We start from the raw sequence: 19,513 nt of genomic DNA, 5'->3' as shown, positions 1-19,513 counted from the left end.
CCCTCTTCCCTTTTATCTATTCTGTTTGAGTTTTATATGTATCTAGTTATGTACATGTTGTCTCTGGGATTAGAATGTCAGTTCTTTGAGTATAGAGGACTTTTTGCCTTTTATATATTCAGTACTTGAAAGGGAAGAGAATAAGCATTTATAGAGCACCTATTATGTGCTAGGCACCATGCTGATTGCTTTTATACATATTATCTCATTTGATCCTCGAAACAACCCTTTGAGGTAGGAGCTATTATCCCCATTTTACAATAAAGAAACTGAGACAGACACAGGTCAAGTGACTTGCCCAAGATCATACAACCAGCAAGTGTCTGAGGCTGGATTTGAACTTAGATCTTCCTGACTCCCAGTCCAGTCCCATTTGGGGTTTTCTTGGCAAAGATACTACAGTGGTTTGCCATTTTCTTCTCCAGTTCATTTTACAGATGAGGAAACTGAGGCAAACAGGGTTAAGTTGTTTGCCCAGAATTACACGGCTAGTGTCTGAGACTGGATTTGAACTCAGGTCTTCCTGACTCCAGGCCTGGTGCTCTACCCCTAGCTACCACAGTAGAGCCTTATCAAGTTGGAAAAGCACTAAGTACAGGTCTGGTAACAGACCTTGTCTGCTATCTGAAGACCAGCCTGAGGAACTGTGGAGAGTCACAACTCCAGAAAATTGGCCAGAAGGTGACAGATTTGTTTTCCAGCAGTAGCTCCTTGTGAAGGCTGTTTCCTAAGGCACAGAAGGGGCTGTGATCTCTACCAGAGAAGGAAGAAGGAAGTGGCCACACTGATCCTTGAAGAATTAAAGTATAAAAATCTAAGTTAATTTCCAGATGGAGCCCCTGCTGTTTCCAAAAGGGACATTGCCTCCAAATGCCCCAGGGTTAGCTGGCCTTAGGATTGGGGACCTGGGCTCCAACCGTAACACTTACTAGCTTTGTGACTATGGGAAAAATCATTTAGCTTCCCTGAAGCTCTGGTGCCTCATCCATAAAATGTGGAGAATATGGAGTATCATTCGCTTATGATAGCACTCTATAAAAATAAGTTATCATTATGAAGAGGCACCAGGGTATAGTGGAGAGAGCTCAGTTTGGAGCCAGAAGACCTGGGTGTGAACCCTGTCACTTCTTACCTGTGTGACTTTTTTTTTAACTTCTCTGGGCCTTGGTTTCCCCATCTGTAAAATGAGAGGATTGGACTAGATAACCTCCAAGATCCCTTCCAGCACTTAGTCTATGATCCTCTTACTCAAAGATTCTATAATTTTATGGGTGTAATGGTGAGAGCATTAAGTCTTTTTGGACCCAGTACTCATTAGCTATGTGACCCAGAGAAAAATCATTAAATTCCCCGAGCCTCAGTTTCCTGGTCTATAAAATGGAGTTCATAGTCACTGATCTAGTTCCCTGTGGAACTATGGTGAGGAACTCCCCGTGTAAATTTAAAGGGCTCCATAAATGCGAGCTGTTATGATGAATGCTTACAGTCTTGTCTCTAGGGTATCTTCCGGCTTTTTAACATTCCAGGATTCCATGGCTGACCAAGCATTGGATAGGCATGATAATGAAGTAAATAAGTCATTTAGCACAAACAGAAGGGTTAGTGCAGATTGGGGAAGAGGAGGTGAGAAAAATGGAGTGGGGGAAGTTGTTTATTTACACAGCACCCGGGCCTGGAGGGAGCTAACTCTACATTGTCTGTGGCAGATCCCTAACTGGTAACTAGCAAAGGGTGGATGGAGCTCTGCACCAGGGTGCCAATGTGGTGAGGGGCAACCTATCCTCCAGCAGTCAGTCAAGAAGCATTTATTGAGGAGCTACTATGTGCCAAGCAGTGAGGTTACCAAAAAGAAGGCAGAAGGAAAAGCTCTGAGGGGCTCCCAACCTGCCTTCCCCCTGCAATCTCCTCCCTACCCCTGATGTGGAGCGCCCTTGATTTTTCCACAGGCACATAGCTGGCCCATCTGAGTATGGACTCTCTTCTGTGCCTGTCACTGCCCGCCCCCTCTCCCACTCATACCTCCCTCGCATGTCATCTCCCTCCCAATTGTCTTGGCCTGAGTTGAAAAAAAATTCCTAGGTATGGCTTTGGTCTGTGGCACAGCTGGAGGGGAGCCCCGAATTCTCCTCCTGGTAAGAGAGAGGTCCTGGGCAGTTTAAGTGCATAGATGACCGCCACCCCCCCCCACCCCCCGCAGTGTCTACCAATAATCTGGCCCTTCTCAGCCTAACTCCCGGGCTCGCAGGCCCCTCAGAGCGCCCCTTCCTTTCCCTGCCCTGCTCTGCCCCAGAGGAGAGGCTCTGGAGCAAGGCGAGGCCCAAGTCAAAGGCCTCTGTCTACCCCACACTGGGGAGCCTATCCTCTGGGAGGGCACTGTGGATGCATTAATAGAAGCCTCGGTAAAACTGCCTTTCATCCTCGGGGCTGAGGCAGTCCTCCTTGATTCCTTGCCAGCCATAAAAGCAATTGCCCTGCAGTGGGCAAACACAGGCTGCATCTTATTGCAACCTCATTGAAAACCGGGTGGCATTGATGGAGCAGACTGTGCTCTCTGTCCAGCCTGGAAGCCCAGGCTGACATCAAAGGCCCATCTGCAGTAGGGGGAAGCAGAGACTATTAGGCACAGAGCTGTCCCTTCATTTGTGCCCCTCCATCCCTTGGCAGCTGCTGCCACTCTCCCTGCAGCTGGAGAGAGAGAGCCCATCTCCTGGTTTCTACATACCAACCCCCCCCCTCCCTACCCGGTCCCAAAGGAGCTCAGGGACTGAGGGAAACAATTGTTTCTTGTAGAGTCATTTATCTACTCCCACTCCAACATCACTAGGCTTTTTCTCCTCTCTGCCTCTGATCCCAGAATCACAGATCCTTAGAGTTAGAAATCATTAAGTCCATTCTTTTTTTTTTAATTTTTCAGATGGCAAACTGAGGCTGAGGAAGTGGTGAGTGGTGGGACAGTGGAAAGAGCATTGACTGGAGTCAGGGGAAATGGGGTTTGAATCCTAGCTCTTATGCTTACTGCCTTTGTGACCTTGGGTAATGAAAATAAAAATGATGGTAATAATGATAATGATAATGATAAGAATAAAACTAGCATTTATAGAGTGCTTTAAGGTTTACAAATATTGCTTTACAGATATTATCTCATTTGAGCCTCACAACAACCATGGGAATTATCCCCATTTTACAGATCAGGAAACTAAGGCCCAAAGAGATGAAATGACTGGCTCGGGGGTCACACATCTACTAAGTTTCTATGGCATGATTTGAACTCAGGTCTTTTGAATTCCAAGTCCTGACTGACAAGTCATTTCATCTCCTTGAGCCTCAGTTTCCTCATCAGGAAAAGGAGGGTGGGGTTCACTAGATGGCCTCTGAGGTCCCTTCAAACTCTAAATCTTTTTTTTTTTTTTAGTGAGGCAATTGGGGTTAAGTGACTTGCCTAGGGTCACACAGCTAGTAAGTGTTAAGTGTCTAAGGCCGCACTTGAACTCAGGTACTCCTGACTCCAGGGCCGGTGCTCTATCCACTGCGCCATCTAGCTGCCCCTCAAGCTCTAAATCTGAGTCAGTGAGCTTACAATGGTCAGACAGAAAGTACATGGCAGAGCTGAGACCAGGGCTCCCCTGCCTGGAAAACCCTTTGCCTGACCCCACGGGCCCTCTGGTTTCTATCCTCTTTCTCCTCTTCACTGCCAAATTTTCTGAACAAGTGGTCCACCACCCACTGCTTCTACTTCATCACCAATGATCTTAATCCCCTGCAATCTGGCTTCCACCCCCAATACTTCACTGCACTGCTCTTTCAAAGGTCACCCAGGACATCTAATTACCAAATTTTGTGGGCTTTTCTCAATCTTTATTCTACTTGCTCTCACACGGTTTTTATACCATTGACCGATCCTTTCTTGGAATTCTTACTTCCCTCCCCCTGAAAGGCAGCAGCATGGTGGCAAGAGAGCTGAACGTGAAATCAAAAGACACATGTTCAGATTTCCCCTCTGCTGCCTAATGTTCCTGTGTGACCTTGAGATCCAGTGTGGTCTAGTGGATAGAGCATGCTGGGCTTAAAATCAGGACGACTTGAGTTCAAATTCCCCCTCAGATATTTACCAGCTTTGTGAGCCTAGGCAAGTCACTTATCCCTTCTCACCCTCAGTTTCCCCATCTGGAAAATGGAGATAATATATCTCATAGGGTCCTTGTGAGGACCAAACAAGCACTTACAATGTCAAATATTGCCGTTTAGTTGTTTTCAATTGTGTCCAACACTTTGTGACCCCATTTGGGGTTTTCTTGGCAAAGATACTGGAGCGGTTTGCCATTTCCTTCACCAGCTTATTTTACAGGTGAGGAAACTAAGGCAAACAAGGTGAAGTGATTTGCCCAGGGTTACCCAACCAGTAAGTATCTAAGACTAGATTTGAACTCAGGAAGATGAGTCTTTTTGATTCCTATCCAAGTGCTCTATCCACTGCACCAACCAACTTCCCCTACAATATAGAGTTATTATTATTGAGTAGTCCAACCCATACCCAAAAAGGAATCCTGTCCAACATACCTGATGAGTGGTCACCAAGCCTCTGTCTGAAGACCTGCTACCTTCTTCGAGAGCCATGTTACATGTGGATAGCACTAGGATAGCAAGCCTGAAGTAGAGCCTAAATTTGCCTCTTTAGCATCATGGAAATAGGGGCAGCTATGTGACACCATAGGGCACAGAGCTCTGGGCCTAGAGTCAGGAAGATTCATCTTCCTGAGTTCAAATCTGGACTCAGACACTTCCTAGCTGGGTGACCCTGGGCAAGTCACTTCCCCCTGTTTGCCTCAGTTCCCTCATCTATAAAATGAGCTGGAGAAGGAAATGGCAAAGCACAACAGTATCTCTGGCAAGAAAACCCCAAATGGGGGTCACAAGTGTCAGACATGACTGAACAGCAACAACAATCATAGAGTTCGAATTGGGAGGTACTGAGTAGGTTATCCAGTCACACCTTCATTTTACAGGTGACAAAATAGAGTATCTTGCTCAAGATCACATGAATGGTAAGTATCAGAGAGAGTGTTTGGACCCAGGTGCTCTGACTTCAGAGTCAATACTCTTTCCACTCTATGACACTAGGGAATGGTCTCAAATTCATGTCAGATGAATCATGGCACCAGATCTATTCTTAGAGTCATGGGTAAAACAGACTGAATTAACATCATGATTGGAAGGTTATTCATCTACAACTGTAAGGAGAAGGGTGCTTATCTCCCAGGGCTACAGAGATATTAGGCAGGATACTGTGAATGCCTTCCAAATCCACATGATCCATTGGGAGCAGCAGGTGCTCTACCCCATCATTCCTTGTCACTAACATCACCCACATCTACCTTCTTCCATGTCAACAACTCCAACATCTGGCTGGCTGCTGCCTCCAAGTGAAAGGCCAATGCCCCCATGGTCTCAGAGTTCTTTAATAAGATATGTGGCATTATGGCTGCCTTCTTTGGCAACAACAGTAAGGAGAACATCAAGAACAATTTTGTCCTCATCTACAATCTGCTGGATGAGATCCTGGACTTTGGCTAACCATAAAATCCAGAGACAGGAGCTTTAAAAATCAGTGTCACTCAGCAGAGCATCAAGAATCAGTCTTGGACAAAGGAAGAATGGTTTCAGATCACCAGCCAGGTGTTGGCAAATTAATCTGTGGAACGAGGGCATCAGATATCATCTAAATGATCTCTTTCTAGATATGCTTGTGTCTCCTCGAGGGTTGTGTTGTAATGAAGAGCAAACCTAAGTGTAAGTTTGGGATGAACAACAAGATTGTCATTGAGAAGCAGGGCAGGGGCATGGCCCCAAGGGAAGAGTTTGGTAAGGGTGGAAAGGAGTTCACAGCCAAAGATGGATGTACCTTCCACTGATATGTACAGCTTCACTCTGAACAAAGCTCATCACTTTCATTCCACCTTATGGAGAGTTTGAGACTATGAGATACTGAACCAGCACCTATATCATCTTTCCATTCCAGGTGGTCTCCCTGGAGAGGAAGTCAGGATGAACAAAAAGAGAGGACAGAGTCACCATCAAGTCCAATTTCAACCTTTTATTGATAGCCCAGAAAACTGAGCTCCAGATCCCAATGCTGAAGACTACAAGTGGGGTACAACTGGATCTCTACATGAAGGGAAAAGCTGAGTTTAAGACTAGTGAGAATGCTATCTCATTGAAGGTCAAGCACATGGTAGGAATGAAGGAATCACTGATTTTTAGGAGTGCCAGTGGTAGAATTGGGATTAGAACCCAAGTCATTTGACTACAGGAAAATACAGTCTCTACCATCAAGGATTTCACATTTTAATTGAGGGAGGGAATATATAAATAAATTAGAATACAATGAAATTCACTCTGAAGAAATTAAAAAGGGAAAAGCTATCGAAATTATATTCACTCTATATCCCCCTGGAAGTGCCCACTTTCTGGACACCCAGTCATCAAGACTTTGGGTATGAACCCAAGTCATTTGACTACAGTAGTGAGAGAAGGATGAGGAAGATAATAGGAAATAACGTTGAGGAAATAATAAAAATGGGGCAGACAGAAGCTAATGCTTTCTCCCTTCCACCTCATCTGCCTTTCTCTGGGAGGATATTCTGCCCCCAGCCCTGTTAAGACCAGGCTGTTATTTAAAAGTTACTCTGACTTTGAAAAGGACAGGGCATTATTAAAGTTTTTACATGCCAGTTTAAATAAAATATTGAACACATTCAACCTTTTGGTTGATTGAAGATGCCGTTAATATTAACGGCCATTCTGAGATGCTGTGGCTAGGGCTGTCTTTTTTGCTGTGGTTGAGAATGAGAAAGTTTGGAGAGTTAGGGTTGGAGGGGATGGGTTAGGTATGGGAATGGGAGGGAGGGACAGATCTTTCATCTCCCCAATTGTGATTTCTAGAGGAAACTAGAACTTGGAGATCAGAAGGACATGTGACTCTGACTCTCAATGTTTGGGTATTTGGAAGAGCGTCCATCCCTCCTGACCAGTCCACAATCTAGGGATTCACGATCTCCCTCTTCCTTTTCCCAATCAAGAAATACAGCCACTTTGGAGAGAATTCAGGATACTACCATCCCCCCATTTACCTAGATGTCATCCTTGACTCCTCGCTAGCACTCACTCCACATATCCAATCAGTTGTTAAATGTTGTGGGTTCTTCTCTGCAACATCTCTCCTACACATCCCCTTTTCTCTATTCTAATACAGACCCTTATCACCTCTTGACAGTCAAATCCACTGGCTCTCTGTTATCTCTAGGATCAAATATAAAGTCTTCTCTTTAGCATTTCAAACCCTTTACAACCTGGCTTCTCCTACCTTTCCAGTCTTCTGACACTTTATCATATGTTAACCTTAGCCTACTTACAATTCCTCAGACACAAAATGCTAAAGTCCCCTCTTTGTGCTTTTGCATTTGCTATTCTCCATTCCTGGGACAAGTTCTCTCTCCTCTTAGTTTGGAGGTTGAGCTGCTCTCCAACCAAACAACAGGAGAAATGGACCCCCTCTCCCACCTCCATGAACTTTGTGGTGCTGATGTCATCAAATGGGTGGGTTACATTGGCCCTAATGCATTTTTGTAACATGCTGCTAGCTGCCTAACCACAGCCTCACTCCTTCCCAAACCAGGATACTCCCTTAGGGAAGATCCAGGTTGGACTATCTGCCACCACTCCTCCCTAGAAGCATTGAGGTGTCACAGGGGATAGAGCACTGTGCCTGGAGTCAAGAAGACTCTGGTTCATATCCAACTGCAGACACTTACTAGCTGTGATCCTGGACAAGTCAGTTTCCTGCCTCAGTTTCCTCAACTATAAAATGACATAATAATATCACCTACCTACCTTGATTTGGGGGAGAATCAAATGAGAGATTTGTAAAGCATCGTAACACAGGATCTAGAATATAGTGGGTGTGTAATAAATGTTTGTTTCCTTCCTTCCTTCTTTCCTTCCTCCCTCCCTCTCACCCTTCCTCCCTTCCTTCCTTCTTTCCTTCCTTTTTTTCCTTCTGTAATCTCCTCCATCCTGCATCTCTGTACACTTCCCAGCATAAGCCCCTACACTAGGTAAGGACCAACACTATCACAAAGGGGATGAACAGAGTAGCCCAGGATCCTTAGGCCTTCAAGGCCCCTGACTTCCCTCACCTGCCATCTTGTCCAGCCCAGCCCAGCATTGATCTCTGAGTTTTGTGACCATAGTGTGGCCCTGATGTGGTTCCTCGAGTGGCTGGCTACTAGAACACACAGCCTCTGTGGCTCCCTGAAAAGCCAGTACAGCTAGGTCTTGATTAGTGTGGATAACAAATCCCCTGGAGTGGTTGTATTATTTGAATTTGCACTGCACATTTCCATTAGGCTGGAACCAATTATAACTTAGAATAGTGTGAATTCAAATATGTGACCATTTCAGGAGGACTCATTATCTGCATTCATCAGGACCTCAATGTAACTGCCTCCTACCTTCCCTGTCCCCTAGCCTCCAGCCTTCTGATTGAGAATGATGTGGGTTAGATTTTGTACATGTGTCCAGTTATCAACCCACTAAATTCAGAGGATATTAGAAAGAAAAAAAATAAAAGAAATTCAGACACTCTGGGAACAGAGAATAAATGAATGCATTATGATATAGCACATACTTCTTTTTGTTGTTGTTATTTCCAGTTTCATTTTGCCCAGAGATAAAGAATGAAAAGGAAGTGAATACAAAGTTTCATGAGACACAGTTCATCCAAAGAGTAGAACAGAAATTGTTCATGGTTACTTAGACTTTTCCATGGGAAATTTATTAATGATACAGATTACACTATAACTAATTAGTTAACAATAGTTAGCATTTCCATAGCGCTTTAAAGTTTGCAAAGTGCTTTACAGATATTATCTCATTTTATCCTCAGAACAGTCCTAGGAGGTAGGTACTATTATTATCCTCATTTTACAGATGAGAAAAACAACACACAGAAAAGTGAAATGATATACCCAGGGTCACACATCTAGTAAGTGTCTGAGGCCATATTTGAACTCAGGTGTTTCTGACTCTTAAATCCAATGCTCTCTCCATTCCGCCACCTAGCGGCCTAGGTCTAACAATCTAATGTCCTTTCATTTGTTTAGGACCCATCCCTTATTCTAATGAACCAATTCTATGCATGCTATTATAACCATTTTATTACAATGACATTAAATAGGAACCCATTCAAGAATTATTAAAAATAAAGATAACACATGCAAAGGCCTACAAAATATTACTCCAGACAAGATAGCAGCCCACAAAGCTATTAAAGAACAAGTTGCAGCTGTGCATATCAAGGAGTTTACAGGCAGCCAGAAATCAAAGTTCATTTGTAAAAATGGTTTGAAGTGGGGCGGCCAGATGGCGCAGTGGTTAAAGCACCGGGCCTGGATGCAGGAGTTCCTGAGTTCAAATCCGGCCTCAGACACTTGACACTTACTAGCTGTGTGACCTTGGGCAAGTCACTTAACCCCCATTGCCCTGCAAAATAAATAAATAAATAATTTTTTTAAAAATGGTTTGAAGCAGTTAATACCTATACAACACCAGTCCTAAGTGAAGTGACCATACAAGGGTACCGAGTGGTGAGTTCCAACCAGAAAGGTCCTTGATGATGTCTGTGGAAAGAAAACTGGCTAGAAATCTACAGTATAGTGTAATCTAGAGACATTAACTCACAGCATGACCTTGAACAAGTCATTGAATAATAATTTTTGAGCTCAAGGGGATCTTAGACATTATCTAGTCTCATCCTCATCATTTTACAGGTGAAGAAATTTAGGCTAAGATAGATGAAGTGACACTTGCCTAAGGAATTAGTACAGAAACTAAAAGCCAGATCAAGCTGCCAATACAGTGCTTTCTTCCTCACACCAGGTTGCCTAACCCAAAGAGGCTGTTGGGAGAAGTAAGGACTGAGCTATAGACAGAGGGGAAGGTAAAGCAGCATGGATTATTCAACTTGGTGAAAGGTAGGCTGAAAGGACTAAGGCTGACCTATCCATCTGCCCCCAAAGCAAGAAATGCAGCCATGTCATATCACAACATAAAGACTGAGGATGAACAGAAGGAAGACCTACTCAGTAGCCAGACACAGGAACCTGTGGGATGGGTCATTCAAAGAAGCTGGATAATCTTCCTCCCTGATAATTGAGTGGGGAGGCTCGCATTTATGTGGACTAGAGGAAGGGATCATATAAAGAGACCTAGAGGTAGGTTAGGAAGTTTAAAGTCAGGTCTTCTAACTCTATGACTGCTAGGGTCTTTGTTATCTGCACCATGTGCCCCTTGGTCCTGAGCTTTCATTTCCAGATGAAGTCAGGCCTAAGCTTTATTCAGGGAAAGAACACCTTTGCTATTGAGAGAGGTTGGGAGACAGAGAGGGAAGAAAGAAGGAAGGGAGAGGGAAAGGGAGAGAGTGGGGGAGAGGGAGAGAGAGAGAGAGAGAGAGAGAGAGAGAGAGAGAGAGAGAGAGAGAAGAAAGAGGGAGGAAGGAAAAGAGCTAGAGACACAAAGAGAGAAAGGAAAGGGAAGGAGAAAAAGGAGAAGAAGAGTGAAAGGGAGGAGAGAGAGAAATGGAGGAGAAAGGGAAGAAGGGAAAGAGCTGGAGACACGAAGAGAGAGGGAAAGGAGAGGGAAGAAGAAAAAGAGAGGAGAGGAAGAGTGAAAGGGAGAGGGAGAGAGAACAGCTAGCCGCTTGTTTGTGTCCTGCTCCAGTAGTGTCTGATATGAAGAATCATCTAATCATAGATACTAACAATCCAGGATGTTCAATCCATCAAAAAGCATTCATTAAGCTCTTACTGTGTCACAGACACTGCACCGCACTAAGTGTTGGAGATTCAAAGAAAGGGAAAGCATTGCTTACCCTCCAAGAGGCCAGGCTCCAATGGGAGAGACCACATGTAAATACAGAGTAAATGGAAGACAATCTTCCTGGGGAAAGCCTTGCAGAAAGTGGGATTTGCCTTCTCTTTCAACCCTTCCTACAAGCCTAAAAACTTTTCCCTGATCATTTTTCACCCTTTTCATTCCAGACTAAGAGGAAAGAGAGGCCAGAAGATGGAGAACTAGTTAATGTAACCTTCAGAAAGTCACTTCCCCTTGCAGGGCCAGCAACAAGAAAAATAAACTTTCTTTAAAAGGAGGGGGTTGGATTCAATGATCTTTAAGCTCTCTTCCAGCCCTGACATTCTGAGAGGAAAAGAAAAATGGAGAGGGAGAGCTGAGAAGAATCAGAAAATGGTGGAGGAGAGGAAGGGAAAGAAGGGGAGAGGAGAGGCAATCCTTTCTCTGATAGTTCCTTTTGTAACAAAAGAGAATCACTAGTCTAGAGTGGGGCTGGGCACACTCTCCCACTAAGCGGCCCAAGTTCTAGGCTCACCTGAGAACTGGTTTTGGTCCTGGGGGAGCCTGGCTTCTAAAAGAGAAGTTACTTCTTCCTGTCTCTTTCACTTCATGTCCCTGCCCAGGACAGAACCCCAGGGAAAAATCACTTAAAGCTTAGGTTTGGCTGATAGCAAAGCTCTCCCCAAAATGAAGTAGAAAATTATTTAGTGTGGAACAAAGACTAGGTAAAGAATAGCTATTTATGTCTTCCATGCAAAAATCTTAAAACATAAGGCTCTTAGGTATGCATTGACAATGACAAAACAAGAAACAGTAACAAAACTCCTATTATACTCTCCTAGGAGGTTGATTCTTAAAACATTAAAGTATCAGGCACTTAATGGGTCTGCTGAATAACCATTCGACCTTCACCTCAGCTCTGCACTGTCCAAACGATTCCTTCAAAGTCCATTTTTCTGACAAGCCAAATCATAAGCTTGTCCAGAAGTGTCCAACTGTTCATGACCCCATTTAAGGTTTTCTTGGCAAAGTACCATTTCCTTCTCTAGCTCATTTTACAAATGAGGAAACTGAGGCAAGTAGCATTAAGTGACATATTATGCAGGGTCACACAGCCAGTGTCCGAGGTTGAATTTGAACTCAGGTCTTCCTGTCTACAGGCCCAGAAATTTATCCACTGTACCACCTAGCTGCCAAGGCATGGCTTGCCTGCTCTTATTGGTGGTCATTTCTGAGAAGGGAACATAAAACTTCTCCTGTTTTTAGTTGGCAGTAATGGAACTATGCGAGACCCTTGGTATTGGGGCTTAAGAATCTCTAGGGGGGCAGCTAGGTGGTGCAGTGGATAGAGCACCGGCCCTGGAGTCAGGAGTACCTGAGTTCAAATCCGGCCTCAGACACTTAACACTTACTAGCTGTGTGACCCTGGGCAAGTCACTTAACCCCAATTGCCTCACTAAAAAAAAAAAAAAAAGAATCTCTAGGGACCCAAGAGGGTGAGTAAAGTCATTGCCCAAATGTTGGGGAACAAAGGAGCGGAGAATGGTCAGGGAGAATAGATCATATAATATGATGGGAAGAAAGGACTGGGAGTTGGTATACCTGGGTTTCCTAGGACCAAAACCAGTTCTCAGGCTAACTAGCTGTGTCAACCTGAGAAAGTCTCTTCCCCTGAATGAGACTGGGTTTACCCTATAAGATGAGGAAGTTGAACTCAGTAACTTCCAAGATCATTTCTAGCTTTAGTATTCTATGAAAATTAGGGAGGGGGAAATAGAAAAATACTTTTCTCTCAGTAGAGAGTAGAATGTAGCCTGTAGAATGAGTTGAGATATGGCTGAGGTCTTGATTTGTTTTATGTAATTGTGCTTTGATGTAAGGGAGAGTATTCTTGAGGGGGAAACATTGGGTAGTAAAAGTGCATGTAAAAAAAAAACCAAGAGCATCAATAAAACAGTTTTTTAAGAAAGTAAAAGAATAGGGAATGCAATCTCCAAATGGTTTCTCCCTTCTGGACAGAGCCTTATACATAGTAAGCAACTAGTACAAGTTGAATACCCTGTCATGAATATTGTGTGCTTGTCATGGCTTTGGGATGACCTGGAATCAGCTCTTCAACCCTCTCCTCCATCTCAGCTTACTCTACTCTGCTCTCTCTTTCTGTGTGTGTGTGTGTGTGTGTGTGTGTGTCTGTCTGTCTGTCTGTCTGTCTGTCTGTCTGTCTCTGTCTCTCTCAGCTCTGGTGAAAGATTGGGGGGAGGGATGTAGAGAGAAGCACAGAGCTGGGTCAGGGCAGCCAGCACCCCTGGGTAGACAAGATTTATGGCTTGGCTGGATCTAGAGAGATACAGACAGACAGACACACAGACACAGACACAGAGAGAGAGAGATGGAGGGAAACCTTTGTGACCCTGTGTATGAAAGGAAGTTCAATGTTTTTTGAGGAGTTTAAATGCCAAAGGCAGGTGAATCTGGCATCTGACTGACCTTGCTGGTACAGCATGGCACACTCTGACTTGGGAGTCCTGGTGGCCCTGTGCTTGTCTCTCTTTTCTCCCATCTAAAAGCAGATTCTAATCTAACATTGGGTGGCTTCTATTAAATGCTGAAGAAGATTCCATTTGCAAGAGACCAATCGACTCAAGGTGCCCAGGGGGATGGTGGCTCCTAGGACTAAGATCTAGAAGGGACCTCAGAGGTCATTTAAGTCCAGCCCTTTCGTTTTATAGATGAGGAAACTGAAACCTATAGAGATGACATCACTTGCCTGAGGAAACAATAGTTACTAAGAGGCAAGGTTGGGATTTTAGTCCAAGTCCTCTGACTCTGAATAATAACCATATTGTTGTTTAGTTGATTTAGTAAGTCTGACACTTCATGAGCGCATTTGGGGTTTTCTTGGCAGAGATACTGGAGTGGTTTGCCATTTCCTTTTCCAGCTCATTTTACAATCAGGAAACTGAGGCAAACAGGGTTAAGTGACTTGCCCACAGTCATTTAACTAGTAAGTGTATGAAGTTGGATTTGAACTCAGGTCTTCCTAACTCTAGGCATAGAACACTTTTACATCTACCTGCCTCCAACATTACCTCTCCCCCCCCCCATTTTAGTTCAGAAAAGTAAAATGACTTGCCCGAGTTCACGCTAGTATCAAACTGCTGAGTCAAACCTGGGTCGATGTGCTTCCTATGACAGCTGCTTCTCTGATCAAAGAGACACTGTCCTTGGTGCAGCTCTCAAAACACAAACTCCCTTAATTAGTGCCCCCCACCCCATTTATACTTATTTCCTCTTCAGTGCTGTTACCTGGCAAATTGATTCTCCAAGATTGGAATCCCTGGGTTCATGGACTTTCTCCCCTTTATCTTCTCAGGCAGGACCCTTCCCTGTCTTTTTCCACTGCTTTCCAACAGGCAAAGTAAATTCAGATCCACAGCTAATCTTTGCAGTCAGATGAATTGGAGGGGAGGGGGATAGTGATGGGGGGAAATTGAGCTTATGCACAAGTGAGGTGAATTCTAAGTACTCAGCTTGGGCCGGGTTTTCAGCATTAAAATTTCTAGGAACTCCCAATCTGCAGGAGTTTCCTTTAGGTGCTGACCCTTCCTGTCTCAATCAATCAGTCAACCAACAAATATTAAATACTTTCTAGGTGCCACACGCCCCACACCACATCAAACTATTTCATAGAAATTGACAATGTTGCAGACCCAGAAAGAATAAGCAACCTTCCCAAGGTCATAGAACAACTAAGGCTCAGAGTTAGAGTTGGAACCCTGGCCTCTTGATTCCTAGGTTCCTAGGGGTTTTTTCCTGGCATTTTTGAGTAGTGAGGGCCTGGGATGAACAAGTAATCCATCAAGTATTCCAGAAGGAGAAGGAAGTAAGAAAGAAAAGAAGGAAGGAAATGAACATTTATTAAGTGCCCAGCACTATGCTGAGCACTTCCCAAATGTTTATCTCATTTGATCCTCACAACCCTGGGAGATTAGGTGCTATTATCCCCATTTTATAGGTGAAGAAACCGAGATAGACAGAAGTTAAATGACTTGCCCAGGATCACATAATGAGTAAATATCTGAGCCAGGATTTGGATTCAGGTCTTTCTGACTACAGGTTCATCATTTTATCCTGGAAGCAAACAAGAAGCACCCCAAAAGGACACAAAGGAATGGCACTATTGTTATTACCCCCATTAAATTTAATATATGCTGAAAAAAGGTATATAACAGAAATTTAGCTTCATATGTAATCATCTTCTTTGTTCTTTGTACATTAAAGTGTTCTTATTTGTTAATAGGTTCATAATGAAATGAAAAAAAATTTCAAGTAAGGGGGAAAAAAAGAATTTAACAAATATTCCATACCAAGAAATAACTCCTTTGTTTATTTCCCTGCCCCTGATGATGGACAGGGTTGAATGATAAAGTGACAAGAGAGCTGAATTGGAAATCAAATGACGTGGGTTTAAATTCTGACTCATCTCTATACTCTGTACTCTGTACAGCCCTGGGTATATTACCTAATCTCTCTGGGTCTTGGTTTCTTCATTTGTAATATGAGGGGGTTGGATTAGATGATCTCTAAAGTTCCTCCCACCTCTAAATGCTATGATCACAAGGGCACTGAACTTCCCCCAACTTATGCTCTTTAGTCTGTTTTTGATTGCCTGGAGTCAGGTAGATAGAACACTGACCCTCAACTCGGGAAGTCAAATACTGCCTCAGCCACCTATGAGCTTTGTGATCCTGAGCAAGTCACTTAACCTCAGTTTCCTCATCTGTAAAATGGGGGGTAATAGTAGCACCTATTTTGGTGCTATTTGCTGTTGTGAGGACTGAATGAGGGAGTATTCATAAAGTGCCTGGCACATGGTGGGCATTTAATAAATGCTCGTTTTCCCCTCCTCTGCCCTCCCCTCCCCACTTTTGCCTTATTGGCCCCTGGAGGAAGAAGGAAGACCCTTTCTTGTAGAGGTCCCAGGTTTCTGGCTGAAGTTACTGTCATAGCAGCCACTTGCCTCATCAAGCTCCCCTTAGGTTTTGCTGGATGGGAACTGCTGACCAATCGTTTCTCCTGCTTTAGGGCACCCAGATCTGGCAGTTTCTTAGAGCAGATGCCTCCATCCCCTTAAACACATACTGGGCTCCATCTCCTAATTCCAGTTCTGTTCTTCCCGTTTTCTTTTTCTTGTCTTTTTTCTGCTTTTACTTTCTAATTGTCTGTTCCTTCAGGCTCTTCCCATTGAATCAGCTCATCTGGACTTCTCTCTTTTTTTTTTTAATGCCTTAAATCTTTCATAGATCAGACATCCCTCCCCTCTTTGTTAATCAGCCCACCTGGCCCAGCCTAGCCATTCCCTTTCCCTCTTCAGGGTCATTTATCCTTCTCTTAAGAATTCAGTGGTTCAGATCCACTCCGGTGTGTTACAGACAATCACCCTCTGGCCCTGGGCATCCTGCGGGCCTGTAATCTGTCATCAAAGCACTCATCCCTGTCTTAAATCCTTCACCCCAAGCACCTTGCCCTCTCTCTTTGCTTCTTCCTCCTTCCTCCTTTCTCCAATCCATTTGGCATAAACTGGACAAAGCAAAGGATCAGGCAGGGGAAGAGAAATAGGATGCCCCTGCCCATCTCACAAGCAGCAAGGGGCTAAGGTTGAGTGACTAGCAATTGTTTCCAAGGAAGAAGCAGAATGTCAAAGCCACAAGCCAATCTTGGGAGGCCTGGCCCTTTGTCTGGGGCTCAGAGCCTAAGAAGCAGGGTAGATTCCTTCTTTCTCCTCCTTCCTCCCTCAACTAATGTTCTCTGTGACCTGGGAGAAAAGGTGGCAAGGGAGGCTGGGAAAAGGAGAGCCCCACACCCCCTTCCCTTCTCCCAACCTTGGGCCAGCTCTCTGAAGGTATAGGCCTGCCTCTCTTAAGGTTGCAATACTGTTGTTAATACACTATAAAATCATATGAAATCACTGAAAAATGGCCAAATCTCAAATGTTAGGTATTGTCCTATGGGAAGAAAACCAGCTTTGCAGTCAAAGACCTGGCCTCAAATCTCAACTCTGCTATTTAATACCTGAGTGACAAGGAAGTCACGAGTCACTTTACTCCCCTGGGGCTCAGTTTCTTTATTTGTAAAATGGAAAGGTTAAATTAAATAACCACCAAGTTCCTCTCTAGGTCAGCTGTTCTATGACTTTAGCCCAGTTTCCTTTTAGATATAGATGCTATAGACATGGATATGTATATATACACATGTATATATGTATATGTGTGCATACCTACATATATGTACATATGGGTATGTAAATATGCATATCTGTTTATTGATGATTTTTGTCTATATTATAATCACTTCCCACCTACCCCCATACTGAACTCTCCCTTGCAACAAAGGAAAACAAGTAAGCAAAAAATGTGATAAAGAAACCTTTGTCTGACAATGTATATGACACTCTATCCTCATAGACCCCTGCCTCTCTGCTATGAGGGAGGAGGGAATGTTTTATTATCTCACAATTTCTTTTATTCATTCCTCCAGTATCTTCACTACCTTTTCTGTTACTCAGAGTTTAGCTTCCTTTTAGCTAATCTCATTTTGTAGTGGTCCTTGTATTTGTCTCTTGGTTCTGCTTGTTTCGCTCTGAATAAATTCATAAAAATCTTCTCATATTTCTCTGAATTTTTCATGTTCATCATTTCGCATCATTTCATATGGAACGTTAATATTCCACCTTGTCTTATAACTGTTTCAGTCATTTCCTAGTATATGGGCATCCACTTTGTTTCTATTCCTTTGCTTTCACCGAGTGCCACAATGAATAGTCTGAATTTATTCACTCCTTGTCTCTGTCTTTAACTTCCTTGGGATATACATGCAGGGATTTCTGACCAACCCTCTAATTTTTAAGTTGTGTCTGTGGAACGGACTGCCTCTCACGTTTGTCTCACTGGTTACTGGTTCTTTTGCCAAACCATTTCATGACAATTAGATGGGAGTAGGAAGATAGCTTGAAATAGTGTTCACTCCTGAATATCCAGAATTCCTCCAGAAAAGAACTGCTAACCAGTAAGTAACCCCATCACCTGATGTAAATGTCTTTCCTCTCCTTCCTGAGCAGAGGCATAGAAGAATAACCACAGGAAAGGAACAAGGGAAATGAGAAAAGAAAAGATTTGGTTCATCTTCACCCTGAACCACTGGCCTGAGTGTGAGTGTGGGATTGAGAGAAGATAAAAATATAACTTTTATTTCTATTATACTTTAAGCTTTCCTTGAAACAGTTCTGTAAAGTAGGTAGTACAAGTATTGTTGGGGCAGCTAGGTGGTGCAGTAGATAGTGCGTTGGCTCTGGAGTCAGGAAGACCTGAGTTCAAATCTTACCTCAGACACTTACAAGCTATGTGACGCTGGGTAAGTCAGTCAACCCCAATTGCCTTAAACATCTGGGGCCATCTCTAGTCATCCTGATCAATATTTTGCCACTGGACCCAGATGGCTCTGGAGGAGAGAGAGGTTGGTGACTTTGCACAGCCCTCCTTCACTTAAATCCAACATCACCTCCCCACTGTCATGGCCTCTTCGAGGAAGGACCAACAAGTATTGTTATTCCTATTTTAGAGCTGAGAAAGTCAAGACAGAGAAGGTTGTCTTGTCCAGAATCATACAATTGGGAAATGGTGGAGTCTGGATTTGAATTTAAGATCTCAGGCTTGAGTCCAGGTCAATGCTCTTTTTTTTTTTGGGGGGGAAGGGCAATGAGGGTTAAGTGACTTGCCCAGGGTCACACAGCTAGTATCAAGTGTCTGAGGTTGCATTTGAACTCAGGTCCTCCTGAATCCAGGGCGGGTGCTTTATCCACTTCAATACCTATCTGCCCCTCTTACCATTCCACGGTTACCTCCATTACATACAAAAGTGCATATTTCTATACTATAGGCCCTTAAGGTTTGCAAAGCATTTTCTTTGCAACAATCTCACCAGGTAGTGCACCTATAATTCTCCCATTTTACAGAAAAGAATACTGAGGCTCAGAGAAGTTAACGTGGCAAAGACAGTATAACTAATGAGTGTCAGAGATGGGTGCTCTGTCCCAAGTCTTCTCCCTTCAGGTTCCGGGTCCTTTCCACTAACCCCCACCCCACCCCAGCCCTACTCAGATGGGAAGAGGGACCCTGACCCCCTGGGTCACATGCTAAAAGGAGCCCGAAAGGGATTGAAGATAGCCAACTGAAGTTGGGCAAAGATCGGGGCATTCTAGGGACACAGCCTTCATGGAATAATAGTTCACGCCCAAAGTTATTAAAACGAGAGAAAAACCGCTGAGGAAGCGGGTTTACTGACAGAGAAGCAGGCTAGGAATGAGGTTGGCATTGTCAGACTTTGGGGGCAGAGGACCGACTCAACAATGGGAGGAGAAGGAAGTGGTGACCCCGTCGCTCCCAGAGCACCCCCAGCCCCGCATCAGACGGACAATAGACAGAGCCAGAGCCCCATTCACGTACGCACGCACACACACACACACACACACACACACACACACACACACAGATCTGCTGCCTCTCCCACACACTTCTGAACACCCCCTCTTACCCAAACAAACTATTTCACA

At 44.0% G+C, this 19,513-nt stretch overlaps 1 protein-coding gene and 1 pseudogene across 4 annotated transcripts in view; both read left to right on the top strand.

The window, feature by feature from the left end:
* The window catches only part of SEMA5B (semaphorin 5B), a 198,173-nt gene that overhangs the window by 41,221 nt on the left and 137,439 nt on the right, over nt 1-19,513 (top strand). The gene's annotated exons all lie outside the window — the stretch shown is intronic.
* On the top strand, nt 5,203-6,301 carry LOC122747559 (annotated as a pseudogene).

Source organism: Dromiciops gliroides, chromosome 3, assembly GCF_019393635.1.
Source record: "Dromiciops gliroides isolate mDroGli1 chromosome 3, mDroGli1.pri, whole genome shotgun sequence".
Lineage (NCBI taxonomy): Eukaryota > Metazoa > Chordata > Mammalia > Microbiotheria > Microbiotheriidae > Dromiciops > Dromiciops gliroides.
Note: the sequence above shows the minus strand (reverse complement) of the source record. Positions and strands in the feature narration are given on the sequence as shown.